The 12,101-nt window shown below is 46.5% G+C and overlaps 1 protein-coding gene across 1 annotated transcript in view; it reads right to left on the bottom strand.

Annotated features, from left to right (window-relative positions):
- dtd1 (D-aminoacyl-tRNA deacylase 1) overlaps positions 1 to 12,101 on the bottom strand; it is a 202,329-nt gene that overhangs the window by 24,148 nt on the left and 166,080 nt on the right. The gene's annotated exons all lie outside the window — the stretch shown is intronic.

Here is a 12,101-nt window from a genome sequence, read left to right as displayed (position 1 = left end):
CTGGGCATAAGTAAGTTTGCTATGAACACTATGCTTTGAAATGTCACCTCTCTAGCCCATACCTCTCTATGACCCGTGGAGCGGTGGTTGAAGTGCCAGTAAGACAGGTCAGTGAGTTGGACGATTTCTGCAGGGTACTGTTTCTATCCCGTGTTTTTTAAATTAATTTATGGAATGTGGACGTCGTTGGCTGGGCCAGCATTTGTTGCCCATCCCTAATTGCCCTCAAACAGAGTGATTTTCGCTGCCATGTCAGGGGAGGAATTTAAGAGTCAACCACATTGCTGTGGGTCTGGAGTCACCTGTAGGCCAGGCCAGGTAAGGATGGCAGATTTCCTCCCTTAATTGTAACTTTCAGAAGATAACTCGATAAAATCTTGAAGAGGTAAGATAAAAATTGACAGGTCTATGAGGAAAAGGCAGGGGAGTTGGAGTAATTTGATAGTTCTTTCAAAGGGCCAGCACAGTCATAAAAGATTGAATGGCCTTCCTCTGCACTACATCACTCTGTGATTCTATATAAATCAAAGTACTCTTCTGGTTTTGCTATTCCGATTGAAGAATAGCCCGGGCTGCAGATGAAAGAAGACCTTCCGAACATTTATGATCTGCTTTCAAAAAAATAAATCCTCCACTGAATCAATCACCACGGCAACGCAAATAACCTCCTCTGGGACAAACAGTACACCCAGAGTTCAGCTTGAAATGTTGCCTTGACTTTGCAATTCACTTTTCTCCCTCTCTTTGCACATGTGGGGAGCAAATGAAAATGGCATTCGCTAGTGAAGCAGCAAATACCCAAACTCTCAAATAAAGTTAATAGGTGGTTGTGAGTCCGTGTAGAAAATTGCCACAGTATGTTGTTGGGTAGAAAACAAAACACTCACCACCAGAGGTTGTCAACCTTCCCAGAGCAACTTGAACTCTTCAGGACATTCGAAAATACGAAAATGTTCACATGTAAACAGGAGGAGGCCATTCAGCCCCTCAAGCCTTCTCCACCATTCAATTAGAACTTGGCCAACCTGTACCTCAATGCTATTTACATTGATCCTTAACCCTCAATATGCGAACCGAATAAAAATCAATTGTCTCAATTTTATTAATTTCAGCTTTGCAGGGGGAAGAATTCCAGATTTCCACGACCATTTATGTTAAAAGAACACTTTCTCATTTCACTTCTAAATGGGTTGGCTATTATTTTAAGGTTTTGAATTAGGTGACTGGAAGAAATACCTTGGCCGGAATATTCCGCTCCCTCCCACCGGCGGGAGATTCTGTTCCTGCCAACGTCAATGGACGTTTGAACGAGCTGCTACGTCTGCCCGGTATGGCACGTCCTGCCGGAAAATCCTGGCCCGTGTTTCTATTTAATCAATTGAATCCCTGTGAACTACCTCGACCAGATCATTGAGTTGCCAACCCTCCAGGAGTTCCGAGGAATGAATGATTAATCCGCAATTTACAGCTGCCAGTAAGCCAGGAGGGGAAGAAAGAAATCATTACAATAGACGTGTGTAGTTTTTTTTTAAATTCACTTTCTTTGAATACTTACATTTACTAGTGACCAAAAATGTCAGGAGTTGGAGGGAAAGTGGCTGTATGGTAGGAGGGAGCTGGTCAAAGGAAGGAAGGGGTATGGTGGTGAAATCTCCAGGAACACATCCAACTGGAGTTGGGAACTCTGTCAGATCATCCGTTAATCTTAACTTTGTGGGAGTATAAACCAAGGCCGGAATTCTCCGGCCTTTGGGGTTCTTAGTTTCCGTTGGCAGCGCACCCCTTACCGCGGCTTTCCTGGCGGCATGGGGTGGTTTCAATGGGAAATTCCATTGACAAGCGGCGGGTGTAAAGAATCGCCAGGGAACGGTGCACCGTCCAGAAACATGCGGCTTTGATGCCGGAGAATCCAGCCCCAAGTCTATGCAAATAAAAGCAAAATACTGCGGATGCTGGAAGTCAGAAATTAAAACAGAAAACTGGATAAGCTCAGCAGGTCAGGCGGCAACTGTGGAGAGAGAAACAGAGTTAACGTTTCGAGTGCGAATGACTGTATGAGCTCTGCAGAAGGGTCACACGCACTCAAAATGTTAACCATGGGCGCGATTCTCCGACCCCCCCACCGGGTCAGAGAATCGCCGGCGGCCGGCATGAATCCCACCCCCGCCGTGTCCCGAATTCTCCGCCACCGGAGATTCGGCGGGGGCGGGATCCGCGCCGGTCGGCGGAAATCGCGACGGTCGGCGGGCCCACCCCCAGCGATTCTCCGGTCCGCGATGGGCCGATGTCCCGCCGCTGTCAACCCACGCCAGCCGGCGTGGATTGAACCACCTTTCGAACGGCGGAACAAGGCCGCGCGGGTGGGCTACGGGGTCCTGGGGGGGGGGGCGCGGGGCGATCTAGCCCCGGGGGGTGCCCCCACGGTGGCGTGGCCCGTGATCGGGGCCCACAGATCTCCGGGCGGGCCTGTGCCGTGGGGGCACTCTTTTCCTTCCGCCTTCGCCATGGTCTTCACTATGGCAGAGACGGAAGAGACTGTGCATGCGCGGGGATGCCGTGAGCGGCCGCTGATGCTCCCACGCATGCGTCGCACGGCAAAATCATTTCCGCGTCAGCTGGCGGGGCGCCAAAGGCCTTTCCCACCAGCCGACGGGGCGGAAATCACTCCGGCGCGGGCCTAGCCCCTCAAGGTGAGGGCTCGGCCCCTCAAGATGCGGAAAATTTCGCACCTTTGGGGCGGCGCGATGCCGGACTGATTCGCTCCGCTTTTGGCGCCAGTCAGCGGACATCGCGCTGATTGCGGAGAATCCCGCCCCATGTTTCTCTCTCTACAGATGCTGCCAGACCTGCTGAGTTTATCCAGCATTTTCTGTTTTTATTACAAGTCTACGGAACCCATTCTCGTAATTTGACATTTAAGGCCTGGTATTATTCTGACGAATCAACGCTCTACCCTGCCATGGGCAATGTACTCTTTACAGAGGGGTGGTACCCAAAACAGAACATAGCAATTGAGATAGGGCAAGCATGGGCATAGTGGTATTGTCACTGGACTAATATCCAGAGACCCAGGGTAATTGATCTGGGGATCGAATCCCACCACAGCAGATGGTGAAATTTGAATTCAATAAAAATCTGGAATGTCTAATGATGACCCATCCAGTTCACTAATGTCCTTCAGGGAAGAAAATCTGCCATCCTTACCTGGTCTGGGCTACATATGACCACAACAAACTGGTTGACACTCAAATGCCTTCAGTGAATGAGCATTAAATGCCGGTCCACATCTCATGAACTAATGATAAAAAAGATGGTTCCTGATCAAATGGAAGATTCACTTCCTCCCTAATCACGATAGAGAAAAAGAATTAATTAAGGCCCAGAGTTCAGGATAAGACATCAACAACGTGCTCACTTCAGTAACATGGCTTAATGGGAGACGTTAATATAAATGAGGTGGAAGTCCTAAGCCTGCTGAAATGACTTATAGAGTGAAGAAATTCTTACGGATAAATGGAATTTGTCTCAGCACTATGAGTGAAACAAGCCAATTAATGGGCAAGGCACCGACAAAGCCAGGCATTACGAGGGAATCAATTGGCATGTGGGAAGTACCGGAAGTTTAGGAACAGCTTCATGCAATGGCCATATTTCAAATGGGTGACAAAATTAAGATAAGCAACTTAAAACCTACATCAATTCCATTTAAGAACATTTAGCCAATTAACACTGTAAACCTGAGCATTATCTGTACAACAACTTTCTGATAAACAGCAGCCAACACAGCATCAGCTGGGGGAGACCCTGTCTGACCACCTCCTCACCAGCTAATAATAATAATCTTTATTGTCACAAGTAGGCTTACATTAACACTGCAATGAAGTTACTGTGAAAAGCCTAGTCGCCATATTCCAGCGCCTGTTCGGGTACAAGGAGGAAGCATTATGAATGTCCAATTCACCTAACAGCACATCTTTCGGGTTTTGTGGGGGGAAACCGGAGCACCCGGAGGAAAGCCATGCAGACACCGGGAGAATGTGCAGACTCCACAGACAGTGACCCAAGCCGGGAATCAAACCTGTGAAGCACCAGTGCTAACCACTGTGCTACCATGCTGCTTATGAGAAAGGGTTGACTGTGGTAAGATTAATGTTTTAATCATTTTACGGATGTGTGCGTCACTGCTAGGCCAGCATTTATTGCCCATTCCTATTTGCCCTTGAGAAGGTGGTGGTGAGCTGCCTTCTTGAACCGTGCAGTCCCTGAGGTGTAAGTACACCCACAGTGCTATTAGGAAGAGAATTTGACCCAAGAAATATAGTTCCAATCCTGGATGTGGCTTGGAAGGGAATTTTCAGGTGGGTCGTGTCCCTATGCATGTCTACCTTTGTCCTTCTAGTGGGAGAGGTCATGGGTTTGGAAGGTGCTGTTGAAGGAGCCTTGATGAGTTCCTGTAGTGCATCTTATAGATGGTACACACTGCTGCTACTGTGCATCAGTAGTGTAGTCAGGGGATGTTTAGGGTGTTGGATGGGGTGCCGATCAAGCAGGCTGCTTTGTCCTGGATGTTGTTGAACTTCTTGAGTGCTGTTGGACCTCCACTCATCCAGGCAAATAAAGAGAGTATTCCATCACAACCCTGACTTGAGCCTTGTAGATGGTGGACAGGCTTTGGGGACTCACTGCAGAATTCCCAGTCTCTGACCTGCTCTTGTAACCATACTATTTAAATGGCTGGTTCAATTAAGTTTCTGGTCAATGGGAACCCATAGGGCAGCGATGGTGCGTTTAAACCATGGCAATTCTGTTGAACATCAAGGCAAGATTATTTGACTTTCTCTTGTTGGAGATGGTCATTGTCCCGTGTGGCACGAATGTTACTTGCCATTTAGCAGCTCAAGCCTAAATGTTATCCAGGTCTTGCTGCATATGGACACAGACTGCTTCAGTATTTGAGCAGCTGTGAATGGTGCTGAACATTGTGCTGTCATCAGCGAACATCCCCACTTCTGATCTCATAATGGAGGGAACGTCATTGATGAAGGAGCTGAAGATGGTTGGGCCTAGGTCACTACCCTGTGGAACTCCTGCAGTGATGGCCTGGAGTTGAGGTGATTGGCCTTCAACAACTACAATCATCTTCCTTTGTGCCAGGTATGACTCCAGCCGGCGCAGAGGATTCCACCTGGTTCCTATTGTCTTAAGTTTCGCTTGAGCTCCTTGATGCTAAATTCAGTTAACTGCTGCCTTGACATCAAGGGCAGTCACTCTCACTTCACTTCCTTTGTCCATGTTTGGATCAAGGTTGGTAATGAGATCAAGAGCTGAATGGCACTGGCAGATCCCAAACTGAGCATTGTGAGCAGGTTGTTCTGGAGTTAGTGCCACTTGATAGCACTACCGATGACCCCTTCCATCACTTAGCTGACAATTGATTGTAGACTGATGGAACAGTAATTGACTGGATTGGATTTGTCCTGCTTTTTGTAGACAGGACATACCTGGGCAATTGTTGGGTGGATGCCAGTGTTGTACTGGAACAACTTGGCTACGAACACGGCTAGTTCTGGAGCACAAGTCTTCTGTTCCATGTTCGGATGCTATTGGGACCCATCGCCTTTGTTGTATCCAATGTCTTCAGCTGTTGCCTGATATCGTGCGAAGTGTTTGAATTAGCTGAAAACTGGCATTTGAGCTGCTGGGGACTTCAGGAGGGGACCGAGATGGATCCTCCAGTTGGCACTGAGTGGATGATTCACTGATGTGTTGAGCTCCCCCATCATTGAGCATGGTGTTATCTGTGGAGACACATCCTCCAGGAATTTGTTTTAATTGTCCACCTCTTTACAACTGGATATTCTGGGACAGAAGAGCTTTGATCTGATCTCTTGGTTCTCTATTGCTTGCTGCTTCCGCTGTATGGCATGCATGTAGCCATCTGTTGTAGCTTCCCGGGTTGACTCCTCATTTTTTGGTATGTCTGCTGCTGCTCCCAGCATGCCCTCCTGCGCTCTTCATTTACCCCCAGCTTGATGGTAATGCCAGAGTGGGGGATATGCCAGACCATGAGGTTACAGATTGTGGTGGAATGCTGTTGCTGATAGCCCACATTGCCTCATGAATGCCCAATTTTGAGCTGCTAGATCTGATCTATTCCATTTTGCAAATTCACAGTGCCACACAACACAATGCACAGCATCCTCAGTTTGAAAACAGGGCATTGTCTCCACAGGTACAGTGCAGTAGTCACTCCTATTAGCACAGTCATGGACATTTGAGGCAGGCAGACTGATGAAGGCAAGGTCAAACTAATGTTACTCTCTTGTGGCGCCCTCCCCACCTGCCACAGGCCTAGATTAGTCCTTCAGCATTTCAGCCAACTGGGTCAGTAGTAGCACTACCACGTCACTCTTAGTGATGCAGTCTGACACACCCCACCCAGAGTACACTCTGTATCCTTGCTACACTTCTTCAAAGTGGCATTCAACATGGAGGGGTACTGATTTATCAATGGCATTAAACTCAAAGAAAATGCGGCAAAATACAAGTCCATTTGGGCATTATATACTATTATATTTTGGACGCAGGATCCATGATTACTAATCCATTTGAAAGGGGTTCCTTCATACAAAAATGTTTCAGAACCCCTAATTTTGTAAATGATGCAACAGACACAGGGCAAAGCAGGTTATACCTGACGAGTAAATAGATATACTGTCAAAGCTTATTATCTTGCATTCATCAGGACGGCTACACAAAATAAACCAACCATAAAGCGAATTACAATTTATACTGCATGAGAAGAAAGTGCTAATCGGTTGGCAAATGGACTCTGATTGGTAGAGGGGTTGCCATGGAGAATGCAACAGAGAACACTTAACTGCCAAGCTTTTGTTCACATTCACTCCAGGCAAGTCGATTCTGATTGGTCAAGGCGCTGCCATGGATTATGCCTGCAGAATTAATTTAGAAACTGGTGAAAAATCATGATGATGGGAGTGCAAATTATTTTTGAATAGATGAACCTGGCTGGGCTAACTGATTTCCCTTTCCTATATATTTAGGATCTTCTTGGCCTTACAGTCAATAAATCATTGCATGGATTCTGAACATCAAAAAGCTGACTGCGTTGATCTTAGGCAAAGGTAAGTCTTCATAGACCAGAGTGATTTTTATATAGCTTTGAGAAGGTTTGCAACATGGATATTTATTGAACTCAAATCATACAACTTGTAATAGCTGAGCCCATAATATCTGAACTAACGGAATATTCAGTTGTGGTCCCAACATTGATCTTTGGGACAGTCCACTCAGAATCGCATCCTCCGTTCTAGTATTTCCCCTCAATCCAAAACCTATTGTGTCCTGTACCCATCAGCCAGTTTGGTGCCCCAGAATCCCCCATGATTCAGGCTCAATTAGTAACCGTTTGAATGGACCTTCTTTTAAATGCACTTTGCAAATGCACAAGGGTATACAGTAGCAAAGGAGTTGTTTTGCTGGACCAATTATCTAAAAACGTACTCAAATCTCAGCACAGCAGCTGAGTGATTTAAATTCAATTAATTAAATAATTTCTGGAATAATACCATTAATAGTGGAGATCTTGTGGAGCAGTGGGTAGCATCCCTGCCTCTGAGCCGAAAGCTCTGGGTTCGAGCGCCAACCCCAGGGCTTGATGGCCAATGAAGGTACATTCATAATGCGGCCAAATAGGTTGAGTGTCAACCTGTAAAATCCTTCCAAAGAGACCAATGGCTGATGGTAAGAGCGGGAGAGACTCCTGATCAGCCACGCCTCAAGCTATAAGCCTCTGATGACAGACTAGCAATCTGCTCCAGGACTTGCTAGCTATGGCGTGGAGTGACTTCAATGAGAAATCTCATTGACAAGCGGCAGGAAGAGAGAATCGGCCGCCAGTGAACAGTGCGCTGCCGAGTAACATGTGGCAGGGGGCTGGAGAATCTTGCCCAATATGTCTGCAAAACCAATCAAAGACAATGGCTTCCTGAATGAGGAAGACACATCTCTCTGTACCATTAGCAAGGCATTGAGGCAATTGCCTGAGGTATTCAACTTTTGGAGATGAACCGTTCAGCCTAATTATCTGGATAATGGGGCCCTAGCTAGGAGAGAAAGCCAGACATGATCAAATCAAATTATCCTTGGAATACTCGCACAATTACCTTATTTGAATCCCTGGACTTGGAGAGAGGTCATACGGACCCTTTGTATGTTTTAAATGCATGTTTTCTCAGCAGAACTGAGGACAAGCAGCTGAAAATCTGAGAAGATCAAAGTGGGGTCCCTCCTGCCTTCCTATTGCTCTCAGTCCACCTGGAAATCTTTGAGACACCGTTTGCTGACTGTGACCACACAGGAACACCCAGGCTGCAAACAGAGAATTCTAAAAGAAACTCAACACCACACTATTCTCTCCAAGGGAACAACCAAACCAGGTGTATACATCTTTCAAGCAGAAGTATTGGGACCACCGATGGTAAATCAAAGGATTAGCAATTTCAGCCTGAAGCCACCTGTATCACCACTCTCCAGACTGTACTTCTTGGGTGCGTGTATATGTGCATGAAAGTTGGAGCATATTTTATTAATTTATTTCGCTCGGTTTAAGCATAATAAAAAAAACCTTTCTCCGTAAACTTAAGAAAACATTGTCATAATATACACCAGTATATCATGGTGCAGACACACACTGATGGTCACACAGTGGGGCCAATCAACACACACAACACCGCAGCCAATCACCAGTGAGAGCACACGCACTATAAAAACAGGGGACATCAGAGTTCCTGTTCATTCGAATAGCAGCTAGCTAGGAGCACAGAGCTCACAGCCTGCAACACAGACATTCACCATGTGCTAAGTGCATCAACTGGTTAGGACAAGGCAAAGGTCTTTAGTTAAAGCTGGTATCGTATTTACCCACAGTTCAAGTATGTTTAAATAGTTAACCTTTTAATAAAATAGTGTTGCACTACTTCAAGTGTTGGTGACCTGTATGTGATCCAGAACACCCAACACATCAAACATGTCTGACTGGTTCTTTTATGATCACTGCATAAAACTGTTAAGTATTCACTAAATTGGAAAGTATATCCTTTTCAAAACGAAACAAAACCCTTTGTGGTCAAACGAGGAGAAAGAAAAAGGGGCAGCCATTTGACTCCCTCCTGACTTGACTCCAAAGAGCTCTGTGAAATGATCTGGCAGTCCACCCAATTATATCAAACCATTATGAAAAGCTAAGCGAAGAGGAGAACCAAATGGACCACCCACCACTGACCTTTGGCGCAGCACTTAGACATACCAATTGCACCTCCTGCCCAGTCGACCCTACAAAGCCCGCCTCACTAACATCTGGAAATATGCAAAAAATGAAAGAGCTGTCTTACATACAAATCAAGAAACCTGATATAGTCATACTCTCAGAACCGTACCTTACAGGCAGTGTCCTAGGTTACTCTCTCACCACCCTGGGATATTGTGGCCTCACTGTCAAGACGGACCTACTGGAGGTGGCATCACAGTGGTATACAGTCAGGGGGGGGGGGGGGGGGGGGTGGCTGAGTGGTGGGAATCCTCAACGTTTTGACTCCGGGCATCAGGATGTCTCATGGAATCAGTTCGAACAAACAAAATCAACTGGGAAGAAACACCGAGGGTGGCGGGCACAAAGAACATAGTTACTCTGGGTGGGGGACTTCAGTATCCATCGCCAAGAGTGGCTCAATAACACCACTACTGACCAAGCTGGCTGAGTCTTGAAGGGCACAGCCATCAGACTGGGGCAGGTGTTGAGAGGGAAAACCTACTTGACCTTATCTTTGACAATCTTCCTTCACAATTATATCTGTCCATGACAGTATTGGTAGGAGTGACCACCGCGGGGTCCTTGTGGAGGCAAGTACCGTCTTCACATTGAGAGCACCATCCATTGTGTTGTTTGGCACTACCACCAAATCTAACAGCTCAAAACTGGGCAATGAGGCGCTGTGGGCCAGCAGCAATAGCAGAATTGCATTCTGCTGCAATCTGCAAATTCATGGCCCAGCATATCACTCACTCTACCATTAACATCATGCCAGGGGATCAACCGTATTTCAATAAGGAGTGCAAGAGAACCTACCAGGAGCAGTACCAAACATACTTGGAGACAGTGGTGGAGCAGTAATATCACTGGACTAATAACCAAGAGGACCAGGTTAATGTCCTGGGGCATGGATTCAAATCCCACCTTGGTAGTAGGTTCAATTTGAATGCAATCGGGAATTGAAAGCTTGTTTCAGTGATAGTGACAATGAAACCATTGTTGATTGGTGTTTAAAACTCATCTGATTCACTAATACCCTTTAGGGAAGGAAATCTGTCATCCTTACCTGGCCTGACCTACATGTAACTCCAGACCCACAGCAATGTGGTTGACTAATGACCCCTCTCTGAAATGGCCGAGCAAGCCACTCAGTTCAAGGGCAATTAGGGATGGGCAACAAATGCAGGCCTTGCCAGCGACACCCACATCCAATGAGAGTGTAAGGAAAAAAAGCCTAAAAATGAGGTGAACTACAACAGCGGGCTAGCTGCGTAAACAACAGATGCTGCATGTTATAGACAGATTCCATAACCAACAGATCTGACCAGCGGCAGGATTCTTTGTTCCCGCCACTGTCAATGGGATTTCCCAAAGAAGCCACCCCCCCGCCGCCGGGAAACCCGGAGACGTAGGTGCGCTGCCGGTGGGACCAGAGAATCTCGCTGCCAGCGAATGCCGGATAATTCCAGCCAGTTCTCTCTAGTTCTGCCGCATGGCAATGGGGAGATAAATAACGAGGAGGAGGAACTCCATGAATATCCCCATCGTCAACGATGGGCGAGCCCAGCAACATCAGTGCAAAAGGTGAGGTGTTTGTAATCATCTTCAGCCAGACGTGAGTGGATGAACCATCTCGGTCTCAACCAGCATCACAGATGCCAGTCTTCAGGTAATTTGATTCACAACAGGTGATATGAAGGAACAGTTGAGCACGCTGGATACAGCTAAGGCGAAGGTTGTAAGGCTTAAAGTTTGGACTCCAGATATAGCTAGTCTGTTGTGGTACAGCTACAATACTGCCACCTGGCAACAATATACAAAATTGCTGAGGACTGCATTGTCCACAAATCTAACCTGGCCAATTACCACTCTATTAGTCACCATCCTTCATTACACACCTGGTCCATTCTATAGATCAGAAGAGAGTTATTGCCCTTGTTACCAAGGCAGTATTAAACCTAGTTTGGAACAAAGAAGACATGATAAAACTGACATCAAGGGATCATCAGGCTGGAATCACATTTGATGCCCATCCCTAATTGCCCTTGAAAAGTTGGCTATCACTGCTGCCTCACAGCGCCAGGAACCTGGGTTCGATTCTGGCCTTTGGGTGACTGTGTGGAGTTCTCCCTTTGTCTGCATGGGTTTCCTCTGGGTGCTACAGTTTCCTCCCACAGTCCAAAGGTGTGCAGGTTAGGTGAATTGGTCATGCTAATCTGCCCATTGAATCCATAGAATCCCTACAGTGCAGAAGAAGGCCATTCGGCCCATCGAGTCTTCACTAACACTGTTTTTATCCTGCATGATGTCGAGCTTCTTATGGAACTGCACTCATCCAGGCAAGTGGACAGTATTCCATCGTACTCCTGACTTGTGCCGTTGGATGGTGGGCAGGCTTTGGGAGTATTCCAAGCCTCTGACCTATTCTTGGAGCCATGGTATTTATCGGGCTGGTCCAGTGGATGTATGAAAGTCAGAGGTGAATGTCCTGGCGGGCGGTTTTCTTAACGTCATTTGTCCCATGACCTTCCTGCCTGCAATGTGAAACAAAATTATCGGCAACCTTCCAAACATAGTAAGGCGACCCAAGATGAAATTAGGCCTTATTTGGATTGGAAGTGAGGTTTGTTTCATTGCATGTTGCAGCAATCTATATAAACTGAGTATGTTACAAACACAAACTGCAAGACTAAATGTCTTTCAAAGCTGTGTCAAAATAATGTTCATAGACAGGTCACTCAGTAGTTTATAAATGTCTGATATTTATCTC

This window comes from Scyliorhinus torazame, chromosome 1 (assembly GCF_047496885.1).
Source record: "Scyliorhinus torazame isolate Kashiwa2021f chromosome 1, sScyTor2.1, whole genome shotgun sequence".
Lineage (NCBI taxonomy): Eukaryota > Metazoa > Chordata > Chondrichthyes > Carcharhiniformes > Scyliorhinidae > Scyliorhinus > Scyliorhinus torazame.
This window is presented reverse-complemented; position numbering and strand designations above follow the sequence as displayed.